Source organism: Diceros bicornis, chromosome 32, assembly GCF_020826845.1.
Source record: "Diceros bicornis minor isolate mBicDic1 chromosome 32, mDicBic1.mat.cur, whole genome shotgun sequence".
NCBI classification, from domain to species: domain Eukaryota; kingdom Metazoa; phylum Chordata; class Mammalia; order Perissodactyla; family Rhinocerotidae; genus Diceros; species Diceros bicornis.
Genome location: NC_080771.1, coordinates 15,597,858 through 15,615,304, shown reverse-complemented (window position 1 = coordinate 15,615,304; position 17,447 = coordinate 15,597,858). Strand labels below are relative to the sequence as shown.

The window sequence follows — 17,447 nt, the reverse complement described above, 5'->3', positions numbered from 1 at the left end:
GTAAATTCTCTCACCTTTTGTATGTCTGGAAAAAAAAAAAGGTAAAATATTTCACCTTTATTTTCGACAGATTTCTTGTTGGTTGTAGAAATCTAGGTTTACAAACGTCTTCTTTCACTGTGTTAAAGATGTCATTCCAGTTTGTTCTGGCTTGCGTGGTTTCTGGTGACAAGTCTGCTGTCATTTCTTTATCTTCTTGTGTATGTAATATTTATTTTTTCCTTCTGGATGCTTTTCTTTTTTTTTTTTTTGCTGAGGAAGATTCTCCCTGAGCTAACATCTGTTGTCAATCTTCCTCTTTTTGCTTGAGGAAGATTCACCCTGAGCTAATATCTGCAGTCTTCCTCTATTTTGTATTTGGGTCACCACCACAGCATGGCCACTGCTAAGTGGTGTAGGTCCATGCCTGGGAACTGAACCTGGACCACCGGAGTGGAACGTGCCAAACTTAACTAGTAGGCCTCAGGGCTGACCCCCCTGGATGCTTTTAAGACTATTATTTATAAATGTTTTGTTGTTGTTGTTGTTTTGGGGGTTATTCAAATTTGAATAGAGTATTTTATTGTGGTTTTCTTCATGTTTCTTGTGCTTGGGGTTTGTTGAGCATCTGGGTCCTGGGGTTAATGGTTTTTAACAAGTTTGGAAAACTTATGGCCATTATGTGTCTTCCAATATTTTTTCTTCTCCATTTCCTCTCCTCTTGGAACTCCAGTTACATGTGTCCGTCCACTTCAGGCTGTCCTGAGGCTTACTGAGAACTTGTTCACTTTTTCTCCTCTTGTTCTTTTATTTGGAATTATCCTAGTGGAAAGATGAACTTTTGGTCCTGTGTAAGCTTTGTGTATCCTTCTGTTTATTCCTTTTCGGGGTTTCCTTCTTGAATATTGAATACCTCACATGCATGTGCAGAAAAATCCTCAGTCTAGAATTGAAAGGGACCACTCTGCAGATCTCTGGAACAACCTATGAAATTCCTCTCTAGTGTTTGCCCCTCAACTTCAAGCTGACTTGGCCTCACCAAACTCTAAACTCTGTCTCTTCAACTCAGCAAGACCATTGGGTTCTGCTTGGGTTCTCTTCACTGTGCTGAAGTTTGGAACTGTTGTAAATTGGGACTATTGGAGGACTCACTTTTCTTCTTATTTTCTTCTCCTAGTGATCATTATCCTGTGCTGCCTATTGACAAATATCTGAATAATTTGGCTTCATGTAGTTCATAGATGTACCTTGAAGCTTATCTTTCCTTGTTTTCTCTATCTTACCATAAGCAGACCTCTTATCAAGAAAAGATTAAGTATTAAAAGAATAATATTGCATATTTGTAAGTCCTCTCCTTTTTTAAACACGACTCTCATTTCATTCTGTTGTGTGGGACTCAGTTTCCATTTAAAAATATAGTATTCTTCTTTCATGACCCACCATATCCCTAGTTCTCATATATTTAATCAAAACACTGTTAAATGGATATTTCAAGATGCTAAAACTTACTTTTAGGGAAATCTGTGTCTGACCAAGATCTCGGGGTTTCTGCTTCTCAGTTGTCATCAATCTCATCCTCTCTTCAGTCTTCATACTCTTTTTGTTATAAATTGTGCATTTAGTGGCATTTGTTAAAATAATTTTTTCTTTGTTTTACAGTTGTAGCTATTTATCTATTTCTCAGGTGATGGGTTTACTTATATATATTTTCTAATTCAGTGTCAAGGGAGAAGAGAATTTCAGGGTGGTTTAAACGCAGTGGAACAGGTGCATAGAACTGGGATGCAAATATTTTTGGGAGGACTATGTCTATTTCTAAATGTTTATACTTTTTACAATGTGTATGTATATGGTATGTTATTAGTGTATATTCATGAAGATTCTCTTGTATATAGAATTCCCATTGCGTATATTTTTCTCAAATTGTTGGGAGCCCTGTTTAATTGCTCAAAATATATTTTTTGTATTTTCTATTTACTAGAGCCAATTTGTAACATATAACCACCAACTTTCTTTCAAAGAAAGTAGATATCAGTAGTAAAACTGGAAAATGATATATTATTTCTACCCTAAACTGCCTACCTCATATAGGCTAGATAGCTGCCAAGCATTCTGAATATCCTATAGACAGGAGAGTACTTGGAAAGTTCGTGAGAATTTTTTTCATAAAAAGAAAATCAGGCTTAAGAGAAAAAAAGTAAAATACTGTTAACACCAAACCGTTGAGAGAGGAACTCGACCACGAAAATACACAGCCTCAAAGTTCACTTCGAAAAGGTAGCACATATTGTTTCTAAATGGATTTTTTAAATCCATTTCTTGGTTTAGTGTTTGTATTACTCTGTATAATTAAAAGTTTTTCTCATGTGTAGACTTTCAATTTCATTACTTGTGGGCTTAATAGATAGGCAAGCTTGGAAAGGAAATATATGGTTCATAATGTTTCAGAATGATCTATTGCAAACAGTTTTATAGAAAACAGATACCTCCAGTGTAATATGCAATTCTAATTATCTTAGAATCATGTGATATACACAGCACAGCACATTTCAAATTTTAAGATAGTTTTTTTATATTTTCATTCGATTTAGCCCACTGCTGTAATCTGTTTTATGTCTGTGTTTTAATTTTGTTTATGTGCCCTCTAACAATGTACTTAATATCTCAAAGTGCTTTGCCAGAAGCTCTAAGAAAGGCATCCTTTCATTACCACAAATGGATTACTTTTCATAAGTCTCATTTCCCATATATTTCATTAAGTCTTTTTTCATATCAGAGCTGTTTCACATACACACACCTGAGAAAAGAGACAGATGCAAGATAGCCACCTGGGTCTCTCAGAGAGGAATGTCCTCTAAATTTAAAATAGTAATGTATGCATAGACCTGCCTTGGCTTGGGGTAGATACAAATCATTAGATGATTGATACACACAGCAACATGAATGAAAAAAAGAGTACATTCTATATGATTCTATGTAGGTAAAAATCCAGGAAATGCAGTCTATAGTGACAAAAGTGATTAAAAATGGGCGTGAAGAAACTTTTGGGAGTGATAGATATATTTATTATCTTGATTATAGTGATGATTTCATGAGTGTATACATATATTAAAATTATCAAATTATACCCTTGAAATCTGTACATTTTAATGTATATAATTTATGCCTCAGTAAAATTCTTAAAATACTAATCATCTGTTTAACTGCAAAGACAAACTCAAGTGAGGAAACAGGAATAGCGGAAATAGCATGGGTTTAACAGGTAGATGACTCTGAAAGGCTAAATTCACATCTCATTGGTTCTATAACCCTGGACAAGGCATTCCTCTATCTGCACTATTGTTTCTTAAAACTTTTTGAGCATATTGTCCTGTAGAGTGATTTATTTTGCAGATGAAGAAAGCAGAGCTTAGGAGAGAGGTAAGAGCTGAAGTTTTTTTTATCTTTGCAAATAATATTTTAAACTATTAAATGACTTTATTAACTATTAGATATGATTGTGTAAAAAATGAAGTAGGAATCACAGTGTGATTTTCAGTTTTTCTACATCCCCTCCAACACTTGGTATGGTGAATGTTTTTCATTTTAGCCCTTCTAATAGGTATGTAGCAGTGTCACTTTGTAGTTTTGATTTGTATTTCTCTAATGACTAATGATGTTAACTTTCTTTTCATGGGCTTCTTTGTCATCATACCTCTGACCTCACCATCTTACAACATATCTTGTTGACCTGGCATTAGGCAACGTCTCTTTCAGTTTTTTCAGTTCAAGTTGTCGGCCTTGGAGCCGGGCACTAGTTTTACAATCTGCTTTCAACCTTTTTTGTTTTCAGTGGAACCTTTTTGGGGGCCATGTTTGCCTTCCATTATGTTTCTGCAGTATGTAGCAGTAATTTCTCTTAACTTCCTCCTGTTACTTCTTACATTTATCTTCCCAAGTAGTTTGTCCCCGTAAATAAGCTTTCTGAGTAAACTGTCTGGCAATTGGTTTTTAATGTTAGATCCCAAGAAATCTATTCAGTTTGCATTGGGCTTTTCAGATTCTACGTGTATTCAATGGTGCTAAATCAAACTTTGTATGTGAAAGAAATGCGCATGTCTGGATGTTTTACCATCTCATTCTATTTGGTAATTCAGTATGGTATTTGAGTGTCTGTCTTCTGTTGGTTGGCATTGCTATCAGCCTCTCCTTTGAGCTTATTTTAGCTCCAGCAATGTAACATAGATTTAATGTGAGCAGTATAACATAGATTTAATGATTCAAAGGTTGGTATCTTTTCCGGTTTCCTTTTTTGCTTTTATAAAGAAAATAAGGTTGTGTTTTTTGTTTGAAACAATACATAAGTAAATGCCCTCCCTGCCCAGCCTTTCCCCTGCTCCTGCAGGGTGCTAGGACCCCCGCTGGTCCTAGGCAGGGGAGGCCAAGTTAGCCTGGGCCATGAGAGGAGAGCAGAGTACTCTCAGCTTAGGAGCTTCCTCACAGTCAGAGCCAGAGAGGAAGAGCATTCAGGAATGGACTTTGGGTTTGTTAGGCAAAAAATAAAATTAAAAAACTTGACGCTCATGCCCACTATACAAATGAGGGCCAAGAGGCACCACCTCTGAGTTGGAACCATCTGGCAGTTGGAGTTAGGGTCCTGGTGCTGCCCCGGGCCCCCAATTTCCCAAGTTCTGGGGTAGGAGACAGGACAGGGAAAAGTAGCTCTCAGGACAGAAGTTGCAGAAAGAGGAGGAGAGAGGGGGAAGTCACAGCAATCTCTGTACCCACGTGGTAAAAAAAAAAAAAAAAAAATTACTGAAAAAACACCCAATGCTTAAAACTTTGATGAAGTTTCTGTTTAAATAGTTTACCAATTTTTAATTAGGTTCTTTGCTTTCTTATTACTAAGTTTTGGGAATTACTTATATATCTTGGACAAAAGTCCCATATTGTATAAATGTTTTGCAAATAATTTCTCACATTCTTTGACTTGTCTTTTCATTCTTGTAACAGTGCTTTTAACATTTCTTAACAGTATTTTGAAAACGGAGCAGAAGTTTTTAATTTTGATAAAGTTCAATTTATCAAGTTGCTCTTTGTGTATGGTGCTTTTCTTATTGCATCTAAGAAATCTTAATCACCAAAATTCCACAATATTTGCTCCAATTTTTTAAATTTATTTTATAATTTTAGATTTTACCTACATGTCTAAATGATCCATTTTGAATTTTTGTTTATGGTGTGAGTTATGAATTGAAGTTCAATTCTTTTGCATGTGGTTATCCAGCAAAATTTGTTGAAAAAACTTTTCTATTTCCACTGAAATATATTCACACCTTTGTCAAAAGTAAGTTGACCGTATAAGTGTGGATCAGTTCTGGACTCTATTTGTCCGTTGATCTATTTGTCTATCTTTTAATGCCAATACCATCTTGTCTTGATTACTGTTGCTTTGTAATATACCTTGAAGTCAGTTAGGGTTACTCACTCATGTTTGTTCTTTTTCAAATTTCTTTCAGTATTCTACTATCTTTACCTTTACATATGAATATTAGTTTAACTTGTTACTCTCTACCCAAATAAGAAATGAATTGCCTGATGTCATTTTGTTTATGATTGCAGTGAATATAGATCAAGTTGGGGAAATCAGCCTCTTAATAATATTAAGTCTTCTGACCAATGAGCATGATACATCTTGCAGTTTAAGTTTTCCTAAATATTTTTGTTAGTATTTTTTGCTCTGAAATCTACTCTGTCTGATATTAATATAGCCCCTCAAGCTTTCTTTCAATTAGTGTTAGCATGGAATATATATATGTATTTTTTTATTATTTTACTTTAACTTATTTCTGTTATATTTAAAGTTATTTTCTTTTAGGCATCATGTAGTTAGGCTTTTTTTTTTTTTAATCCTATACACCATTCTTTCTTTTAATTGAAGTTTTTAGACCATTTACATTTAACTGATTGTTGGTACAATTAGGTTTAAATCCATCAACTTGCTGTTTGTTTTCTATTTGTCCAATATGTTCTTTGTTCTTTTTATATCTTCTTTTGGATTAATTTAGATGTTTATGAGTTCTTTTTATTTGTTTGTTGGCTTACTAGCTATAATTATTTGTTCTATAATTTTTGTGATTGCTTTAATTTCATAGTATACATATTTAACTTATCAGAGCCTACCTTCCAGTGATATTATACTACTCCATTTAAAGTATTAAATTTTCAATAACATACTTCCATTACTCTCCTCCTGGCCTTTGTACTATTTCTGTCTTATACTTTACTTCTACAAATAACTGTTATTATTGTTTATATTTCATTTCTTTTATTATATATTTTTTATTATAACACTATATTGTTATTATTTTTTTAAACTATCAGTTATCTTTCAAAGAGATTTAAATAATAAAAATTTCTTATATATTTAGCAATGTCTTTCATTTCTCATGCTCTTCATTCCTTTGTATAGATCCATATTTCCATGTTGTATAATTTTTCTTTTGTCTGGAGGACTTTAAAAATTATTGCAGCGCAGAAGAATTTCAACTTGTGTATGTCTGAAAACGTCTTTATTTCACCTTTGTTTATGAAAGATATTTCTATGGATATAGAATTCTATATTGACAATTTCTTTCTTTCATTACTTTTAATATTTTAAAGATGTTTCTCCCTTTTCTTCTCACTTACATTATTTCCAGAGAGAAATTTGCTACCGTCCTCACCTTTGTAAGTTACCATTTCTTTTTTTCCTAGTCGCATTTAAAAATTTCTCATTATCACTCATCTTGAGCAATTTCATTACATTGTGCCTTAAGGGTAGTTGTCCCCGTGGTTCTTTGTTGAGCTTCTTGTGTCTATGGGTTTATAGCTTTCATCAAGTTGGAAATTTTCAGCCAATAATTTTTTTTTCAGATCTTCTCTGTCTTTTATTTGTGAAGGACTTCAATTATGCATGTATTGGGCTATTTGGAATTTTTTTTACTTATGACTGATGCTCTGTTCATTTTTTTAGTCCTTTTCCTCTTTGGATAATTCATTTTGTTGTGTCTTCAAGTTTGTTAATTTTTTACTGATATATCTAGTCTGCTGTAATTCTCGCTCAATTTTTTTTTTTTTTTTTTAATATCAGACATTGTACTTCTCATCCCTTGAGGTTTGCTTTGGGTCACTTTTATATTTTCCATAACTAAAATTGAAAGATGGGAAGAATTCATCAACCAAACCCTGCATAGGTTAACACAGCAATTTAGTTATCTTTGATTGTAGCTGACAAACAGTTAAACAGTCTGCTTTTTTCTGATTAGTGAGACTTCATATTAAAGGGGTAACCAGGAGTGTGAAGTCAAAACTTTCTCTCAACAAAAAAATAAGCAGTTGCCAATTAAACTCATTCCATCTCTATCTGGTAGACAAGCTTTGAAATAATTTTGTTGTTTGTCTCAATACTGCAACCTATGGGAAGTCATTAGATTTTCCTGACATTTTTTTCTTTCCAAACTCCTACTTAATAATAAAATTTCATGAGAATAATTCCCATCAAATCTTGTGCTAGGTATCTTCTGTTTTCCCACCACCTTGCTTGTGACTTGGAGGTTGAACTTTGTGGACAGCATCAGTGGACTCCAGTGCCCTCTGGTTTTGGTTAGGTTAGAGTTAGACCAATAGGATGCCTAAGTAGGATATTAGAGAGCAGGAGGAGAGTGAGATCAGAGTATTTATTTCCCTAGTTCCTCTCTGCTAGTTTACCGTGGGTTGGCTGATATATTTCCTTAAGGCCACAGATTCTGCCAGGCATCTTTCACATGCAGATCTCTCTCTGGTTTCTGCTAACCACTCTTTCCAGTACTTCTTTGAGCCTTGCTTAGTGGAAATAGCTCCTCTCTTGTTACTAACCCTGGGACATTTCACCCTCCCTTATTGATTTCCCCCAATTTGCTCATACTTTGGAAATAATCCCTTTACTAAACTCTTATGATTATCTAGCTTTAGTTCATGATTATCTATTTCTTGTTTAAGTCTTTATAGAAATAGCAGTATAGATATAAAAACAATGTTTTTGTAGAAGTAGCAGTAAAGAACTTTATTGTCCCCTAAACTCATTTTATGAAAGAGGAACCTGAGACAAAATGCATGTCATAATCTATAACATACCATATCAATTCTTCTCCTAAATAACAATAACATCCACTGATTGTTTTATAGTGATAAAGTCACAGACCTAGAAATCGCCCAGATAGATTCTTACAACTTAATGCGGATAAAATTGAGGTTCAGAGAGGCTGACTTTCCCAGAATCAAATAAAGCTGGTCAAAGGAGAACTGAGATTAGAACCAGTTACTTGATCTGATGGTCTTTGGGCTATATGGACACAATAATAGGGTTATTGGAATTAATAGAATAATGTCAATAGGATAGGGTATTTGAAGTTTGAAGTGTCCAAGAATATGTGAATTTATGAGATCTATAATGTCGATCATTCCACTAGTGGATGTGGTCAATATATTAAAGTCTAACTATCCAATAGATTGGGGACAAATGATATTCATAATTCCAATTTTTGCAACTGTGAATTCAATATTTTGTTAATTAATTGTTCATCCACTTAAATATTGATTAATCATCTATTCTATGTGGGGACCCTGGTAGCCATAGTTAATACAAGGGCAAAAAGATATGCATACATACAGCCTTGTGGAGGTGACAGGCTGGTTGGGGAAGTGGACATATAAAAGCAATCACAATATAATTTTATCAGTGCTATTACAAAGAAATCAAAAGATGCTATAGAAATATTAATCACAAACATCTCAATCAATCTTGGTTGACAAAAGAGGATCACAGGAGGATATTATGAATACATAATATGAAATGGGATTTGAATTAGCAGTAGGGTTTCTCAACTTTGGCACTATTGCCCTCTGGACTAGATAATTCATAGTTGATGAGGGTGGGGTGGGATTCTCTCCTATGCATTGTGGTTTGTTTAATAGAATCTCTGGTCTCTTCACACCAGATGCCAGTAACACTACTCAATTTAACAATCAAAAATTTCTCGAGACATTGTCAAATGTTCTGTGGGGGACAAAATGCCCCACAGTTGAGAACCACCAAAGGAAGAGACATAGGGTCAAGAATCATATAGAATGTAGGAGTCTGAATAATGGCCACCAAAGATATCAGGTCCTAATCCCTGGAACTTGTGTGAGTTTTACCTTATTTGGTAAAGTTTTGTAGATGGGATTAAATTAAAGATATTGAAATGATATTATCCTGAATTATATGAGTGGCTTCTAAATGCCATCATAAGTGTCCTTATAAGAGAGAGGCAGGAGGAGATTACACCCTTAGAGAGAAGGAAAGGGCAGCGTGACGATGGATGCAGAGATTGGAGTGATGCAGACACAAGCAACGGATTGCCAGCAGTCACCAAAAGGTGCACAGGCCAAGGAAAACTTCTCCCTTAGAGCCTCTGGAGAAACTGTAGCCCCATTGACACTTTGATTACAGTCGAGTGAAACTGATAAACTTATGGTCTCCAGAAGTACGATAGAGTAAATTTCAGTTGTCTCAGCCACCACATTTGTGGTAATTTGCTACGACAACCACGCATAACAAATACATAGGCAATATAGTCAGATAAAATAGAATGTAAAACGAGAAGAATGTATTAACAATAAAGTTTCTTAAATATGAATAATTAAATGTATATGTGTACAAGGCAGGACAGGAGAATGTGTATAAAAGAATGATGACAGTTATAGCTGTGGAAATAAGCAAGGACTGGATTATGCTGAGTAAACATATTTGTTTCTAGGGCTGCCATAACAGACTGACAAAAACTAGGCGACTTAACATAACAGAAATTTCTTCTATCACAATTCTGGAGGCTAGACGTATAAAATAAAGGTATCAGGAGGGCCATGCTTACTCGGAAAGGTCCAGGGAAGAATCCTTCCTTGCCTCTTCCTAGCTTCAGTGTTTACCAGCAATCATTGGTGCTCTTTAGCTTGTAGCTGCATCATTCCAATATCGGCCTCTATTTTCACATAGCTATCTTACCTCTGCGTGTGTCTGTCTCTGTGTCTACAAATCTCCCTCTCTTTATAAAGATACCAGTCATTGGATTTAGGGCCCATCTGAATCCAGTGTGACTTCATCTTAACTTGATTATATCTGCAAAGACCCTATTTCAAAATAAAGTCACATTCACTGGTACTAGGGCTTAGGACTTAAACATGTCTTTGTGAGGGCTATCATTCAACTCAGAACGGAAAGTGTAAACAATCATAAGAAATTGAGACTTTATACCGAGAGTAATGGGAAAACTCCCAAGGATTTTACTCAGAGACATTATTGGATAAGCATTTTAAATGATAATCCTTAACATTACAGATAGAATGACTTGGACTGAAAAATGTTGAGACAGGCATATCAGTTAGTAGGCTGTTGAAATAATCCAGGAAAGGCATGCTGGAGGCCTACACTAGTGAAATAGCCATGTTTTTTGAGATAACTGGATAGATTCAAAACATATATGGGAGCTAGACTCCACATAATTGGAATTTCTTTAGATATACGATGAAGATAAGGGCAAAACAGCTAAATCTATGGCTTGGGAAATTATGAGGACGTTGGCTGTATTCACTGAGATGGGTTTTAGGAGAAGCAGCAGTTTTAGAGTAGATGAAGAATGAGTTCAGTTTTGAATCTAGAGTTCTTGTGAACCCCATTTATGAGATGCCTAGATGAGGAAACAGATTAGATAGTTATATTTGTAGGAAATTTGGAAGTGATACATTCAGCAAATAGAAGGCAACTGACACAATGGAGAGGAAAATATAATCACAGTTAGGAGATTGAGATGGTGGAACAGTCAGAACGTAACCAACCTCAATATTCAAATCCTCCACTTTGCAATTAAGGATAGAGTTGACCTGGTCAAGGGGTTCTTGTATCATCTGGATAGAGTGGGAAATCTTTGCCAAAGGCAAAGTGTGTGGGTGAGGGTAGAAACACTGAAGCTGAATTGATAAGCACAGGTGACAGTTCTGAAAGAAGATAGAGGTCTAAGCAGCAGGCCCTGATTCTAGGATGTTGCCAAGCTTCATTTGCCGTAATGTGTTCCTAATATGGATCCTGTGCCAAGAGCCTGGATTTAGAGAAAACAGGAATCAGAAGCAAGCAAGACATCTGGGTCAGAGTGAGGCAAAGGTAGTTTAGGAGCACCTGAACTTTTACTTAGAACTGTCATAGCATTTTATGTATTGCTGTATGGACCAGCTAGAGGGAAGTGTGCCTGTAGGTCAGCTCAGTTTGAAGGATCAGGAGCAGAATTGGAGGCATACCCATTTTGACGTTCCTCATTCTCAATGCTCAGTCTCTGTAATGAAGAGCCCGTCTCCATTTGTTCTTTAAGTCTGATGTTTGACTGCTGGCAGCTTTTAAGCCTCTTTGCCTGTGTCCTATATGTAGACAAACTGATAAGGAAACCTGGGTGTTCCTTTGGTACAAGCAGGACATTCAAACCACGAAAAGTCCCAGCCCACACCAGAGAGCCCTCACTCCAGTCCCACCTCCTAACCACAGTAAAAATGCATGCCAGTCTCCTTTTCCTGCTTTCTCAAGCCATTTCTAATCTGCTTGAGAGGCCTGCCTGCTCCTTGCAGAGACCTCAGCTATGTAAGTAATCAACCTTTTCGTACCCTCTTGGTGTGTTTGTGGTATCGTTAGCGTCTCTGAACCAAATCTTTGGTGAAGGGTCCATCTGCCTCTGCAGGTGATCGTAGCAGTTTCTTTAGGTGTAGGCTGCCTTGCTTTGCTTGGAATACCTATTATGAGTCAGAGACCTCTTTTTGAAAAGCCAACTGTTTTGAGTTAGCTCTCCAAAGACATAGCATTGCCTATGCAAGAGCTAGATTATGTTTCTGTAATTCTCTCTCTCTGGCAACAAATCACTATAAGCTTCACCACAGCACTTATTTTCCAGAGGCTTAGCTATTGCATCATGCCTGAGCAAGGAGACTTAGACCCTTTGATGGAGCTATATTACAATATATGCGGTGGAAAATCCCCTTCTTGTCACATTTATGTGGTTGATGGCAACATAGGGATATTTTGCCATGTCCTATTAACCAAGAGAAAGTAAATCCATTGCCAAGATAGGAACTTATTGCTACTTCAATTCTAGTTGCCTCGATATCTGCCAGGGTACTTATTTTTTAGGTCAGTGTATGGTCCCACAAAGGCTTTTATAGATGTATATGAAGGCAAATGGCATCCCAGGAAACATGGTTCCGTGGTCCCATTAACGTATGTGACTTCCCAAGCTTGAATTGTACCATGTTTATTTTCCCCTTCACTTGTCCACAATTTCTCCCATTTAAGTTAGATTGTTCAATTACCATTAATTCCAGGCAATCTATTGTTTAATTGGATGGATTTCAATTGCAAATTAAGACTGCTGATTTCAACCAAGAAAGCTAATTTAAACCTGACAACAGGTTTGTTTAAAAAAAAATTCGGGGAAATGGTATGAGAGAATAGAGAATAACACAGACGTTTGTTTCTGTTTTAAGGTGTCACTTGTTTGTTTAATTAGAGCAAAACCGTAGTTTTCTACTAACTAACTTTCTAAATTGCAGAAATAACTAGCACCGTGACTCCTCATGTGGGGAATATTGTCATAAAAGGCTTACCTACCCATTTAACAATTCCAGGACAGTTTCTTCTTGCTTATCCAAAGAGTTTTGTCATTGAACAAGCTCCATCTTATAATCATTCTAAGCAAAAATATAAGGTTAAGTAGAAGTTATATGATGAAATATGTGGCACTGTACAGCACAAGAGAAAAAAGTGATGAAGGTACCCTCTCAGTAGTACTCAAGGAGGCTTTGTGAAATGTTAAGTTAGGCAGTAGCTCTCAAGAAATATGTAGAGAGACTCAAAGGTTGGTGTAAGCCTATCATCGGATTCTGGGCATATATCTGTTTAAGAGATAAAGAGAGACAAAACTCTTCCATTTGAGTAATATACCATATTACCCATGATCCTTCTTTGCATGATGGAAAAATATATTTAAAAACAAGCATGCCAAATCAGTTACTTTGGAAACTTCCCAATAAGGAGATGACAGTAGAAAAAGTATATAAATCAAGAAATAATTTCTGGGGGCCAGCCCAGTGACATAGTGGTTAAGTTCGCACTCTCTACTTCAGTGGCCCAGGATTCGCAGGTTCAGATCCCAGGCGTGGACCTACACACTGCTTATCAAGCCACCCTGTGGCAGCGTCCCATATAAAGTAGAGGAAGATGGGCAATGGATGGTAGCCCAGGGCCAATCTTCCTCAGCAAAAAGAGGAGGATTGGCCACAGATGTTAGCTCACAGCTAATTTTCCTCACCAAAAAAAAAAAAAAGAAGAAGAAAGAATTTACTTCTTTAAAAAATGACACTGACTAAAACTTACTGAGGCATTCTTAACATTTATGCTAGTTGCTCCAGCAGTGTTTAGAAAATGTACTTATGCAGAGTAGAATATAAAGGAAAGTATTAACGAAGATTCAGAATTTTTAAAGCACCACGTGGTGGTGAGTTTGAAGAATATACAGAAAAAGAATTTCAAGGTCTGAGCATTTTCAAAAGCAAGAGTAAAATGAGTTATGAGGAAAGCTTTATGTAGATAAATCTCTGGATTCAAAGTGAGTAATTCAAAGGTTGTTTTAATTTTCACACACTGGTGACAGCCATTGTCCATGCCGAGATTCTGGGAGGTTTATTTATAATATGGTAACCATAATGAAGTGTCTTTAATACAAGAATGATGGCAAAATGGGACATGATTATATTCCAAGTAAACATTGTTATTGTATTCAGAAAAATGGAAAGAAAGGACAGTATGTTTTCATAATGCGTATTATAACCAAATAGAAATAGTACTTAACAAGAATATCGATTAAGTAAAGACAAATGACTTTGCGAATATATTCCTAGGTTTTGCCCAAACTGAATATTAGGATTTTGATTACATTCCTTAGAAAGGATGAGCCTACACTGGCAGTTATCAATTTATGACAATTCCTTGATAAAATTTTATAAGGATTAAAATTGATTGGCTGAAATCAACAACCCTTGCTATAAGTGAAAATTATAAATATTTTATTCTATAATAAACTTTAAAGCCTGTTTAGAAAAAAGTAGAAATAGAGGTTTCCGAGTCAAGATAGCAGTGTAAGCAGACTCTGAACTCACCTCCTCCCATGGACACAGCCAATTTATAGCTACTCGCAGAAAAATTACCCCGAGACAGAACTGAAAACTGTATAAGAGGAACTCCTGCAACAAAGGACAATCCTAATCGAGGTGGAAGAGGCAGAAACTCCCTTCTGGAGAGAAAAAACGCCGCCTTCACGCCCGGGAGCAACCAACAGGTCCGCAGCCTCCCTGGAGGAGCAGGGCCCTGAGCCGGGGGAGTGCCCCAGCTGTGGGCATTTTGTGGACCCAGTACAATTGAGACAAGTGGCATAATATCTGACTTTGCCTGCTACTAAAGCATTGGGGAGAACCCCCAGAAAAGCTGGTTCACAAAGAAATTAAAACCGGCCCTTAAAGGGCCCACACACAAATTCACCCGTTTCAGAAAGCAACCTAAAATCAGCAGAAAGAAAGGTGCACAGTGCTTTGGTGAAAAGAGACTCACCTGATAGATTCTGAGTGCATTGCAGGGAGAAGTGAGACCTCTCCAGGGACTGGGACATTGGCGGTGGCCATAGTTGTGGCCTGGTGTGGGCGTGCTGACACAGATGCCATTGGAGTTCTCCCTGGGGCCTGCTAGCCCAGGTCTGACCCACCCACTAGAGCACCGATTTAATCCAGCTCAGCCAGGGCAGGCAGCCCACCCTAGAGACTGGCCCCACCCAACAACAAGCCCTCAGGCAACTTGTGGGTCTGCGTAGATTGGTGACTGGATTCTCTGCAGCCTGGCAACTGAGCCCACTTCAATGGGGCAGGGCAGGCACAAGGAGTGGGTGGAAAGTGTGGGGCGGTGGTGGAGTGTGTGGGGCTCCTGCTGTGGAGAGACTAGGTCCACTTCAGGAGGTTGGGGCATGCACACGGGGCAGGACTGTGTTGACTGTGTGTGTGGACCTGTGGGCGGCAGGGCTTGTCAGCTGCAGAAGACTTGTGTTTCTCAAAGACCCACATACGGGGTTTGCCCCACCTTCCAAAGCCTGAAACAATTTGGTGCTCCTGTGCCTGAGGCCAGCCCTACCCAGCTGCAGTCCTCAGAGAGCTAATAAGAGACCTAAAGGCTGGAGGCTTATAGCAATTGTAAGCCCCTGAGCATAACAACCTGCACGCTGGGGGCCTACTCACTTAAAAGAAATACTGCAACACAAATGTGGTATTAGAAGATGCAGCCAACTGTGCTGGGGCTCCCCACACCTGATAAAGAGACTGATGGGCCCACAACAACTACAAGCAGCTGAGCATTACAACAGCTGGCCAGGAGCATAACTCAGCCTCCCTGGGCACCTACAGGGCGAGCAAACAGGCCACAACAGAAGGACACACGTAGCCCACATAGGGGTCACCCCTGGAACATTGAGAACTGAGGGAAGCACACTACAGGCCCCCTAGGACATCACTTATATAAGGTCACCTATCCAAGAGCAAGAGACGTAGCTGACCTACCCAATAGGTAGACACAAGCACAGGGAAAGAGCCAAACTGAGGAGGCAAAGGAATACATTCCAAGTAAAGGAACAGGACAAAACCCCAGAAAATGAACTAAGTGAAAGAGAAATGAGCAACCTACCTGACAGAGAGTTCAAACAAAGAGTGTTAAGGATGCTCACTGATCTGGGGAGAAGAATAGATGAACTCAATGAGATGTCAACAAAGAAATGGAAGATATAAAAAGGAACCAATCAGAAATGAAGAATACAATACTGGAAATGAAAAATTCACTAGAGGGACTCAAAAGCAGAGTAGAGGATACAGAGGAACGGATCTGTGAGCTGGAGGAAAGACTGGAAGAAATTACCCAAACTGAAGAGGTAAAAGAGAAAAGAATTAAAAAGAGTGAGGACAGTCTAAGGGACCTCTGGGACAACATCAAGCACACTAACATCCATGTTATAGGTGTCTCGGAATGAGAAAAGCGAGACAAAGGGGCAGAGAATCTATTTCAAGAAATAATAGAGGAAAACTTCCCTAACCTAAGGAAGGAAACAGACATTCAGGTACAGGAAGCACAGAGAGCCCCAAACAAGATAAACCCAGAGGCCTACCACCACATCATAATCAAAATGTCCAGAATTAAAGATAAAGAGAGAATCCTAAAAGCCACAAGAGAAAGAAAAGTTACATACAAAGGAAACCCCATAAGGCTATCAGCTGACCTCTCAGCAGAAACCTTACAGGCTAGAAGAGAGTGGCATGATATATTTAAAGGGCTAAAAGGAAAACACTTACAGCCAAGAATACTCTACCCAGCAAAGTTATCATTCAAAATGGAAGGAGAGATCAAAAATTTCCCAGACAAGCAAAAATTAAAGGAGTTTGTTACCAAGAAACCAGTGCTACAAGAAATGTTAAAAGGACTGATTTAAGGGGAAAAGAGAAGACCACAAATAGGAAAAATTATCTATTTCAATGATAAGAGGGTAATGGATACAAATGCACAAAAAAGAGGTTAGATATGATATCAAAAACATAAAATGAGGGAGGAGGGGAGTTAAAGAGTAGAGCTTTCAGACAGAGCTCAAACTAAAGAGACCATCAATTCTGTATAGAAGGAGAAAGGAACAGAGAAGGACTACTAAAAGACTGAGAAAAAAAGTTAAAAAATGGCAGTAAGTACATACTTATCATCAATAGCTACTTTAAATGTCAATAGACTAAATGCTCCAATTAAAAGGCATAGGGTGGCTGATTCGATAAAACACCAAGACCCATATGTATGCTGCATACAAGAGACACACTTCACACCTAAAGACACTCACAAACTGAAAGTGAAGGGATGGAAAAAGATACTCCACGCAAATGGCAATGAAAAGAAAGCTGGGGTAGCAGTACTTATATCAGAGAAAATAGACTTTAAAACAAAAACGGTAAAAAGAGACAAAGAAGGGCATTACATAATGATCAAGGGAACAATCCAACAAGAGGATATAACACTTGTAAATATCTACGCACCCAATGTAGGTGCACCTAAATATATAAAGCGATTATTAACAGACATAAAAAGAGAAATAGACAGTAACACAATAATATTAGAGGACTTTAACACTCCACTTACACCAATGGATAGATCATCCAAACAGAAGATCAATAAGGAAACGTTGGCCTTAAAAGACACACAGATGGACCTAGTAGATATATACAGAGCATTCCATCCAAAAACCGAAGAATACACATTCTTTTCAAATGCACATGGAACATTCTCCAGGATTGATCACATATTAGGCCACAAAACAAGTCTCCATAAA

At 37.4% G+C, this 17,447-nt stretch overlaps 1 long non-coding RNA gene across 1 annotated transcript in view; it reads right to left on the bottom strand.

Annotated features, from left to right (window-relative positions):
• The window catches only part of LOC131396060 (uncharacterized), a 40,473-nt gene extending 27,469 nt beyond the window's left edge, over positions 1 to 13,004 (bottom strand). The window contains exon 1 of the long non-coding RNA XR_009216421.1: positions 12,662 to 13,004. This is a non-coding gene — a long non-coding RNA (uncharacterized LOC131396060). The remainder of the gene's footprint in view (positions 1 to 12,661) is intronic.
• Positions 13,005 to 17,447: the final 4,443 nt, after the last annotated feature.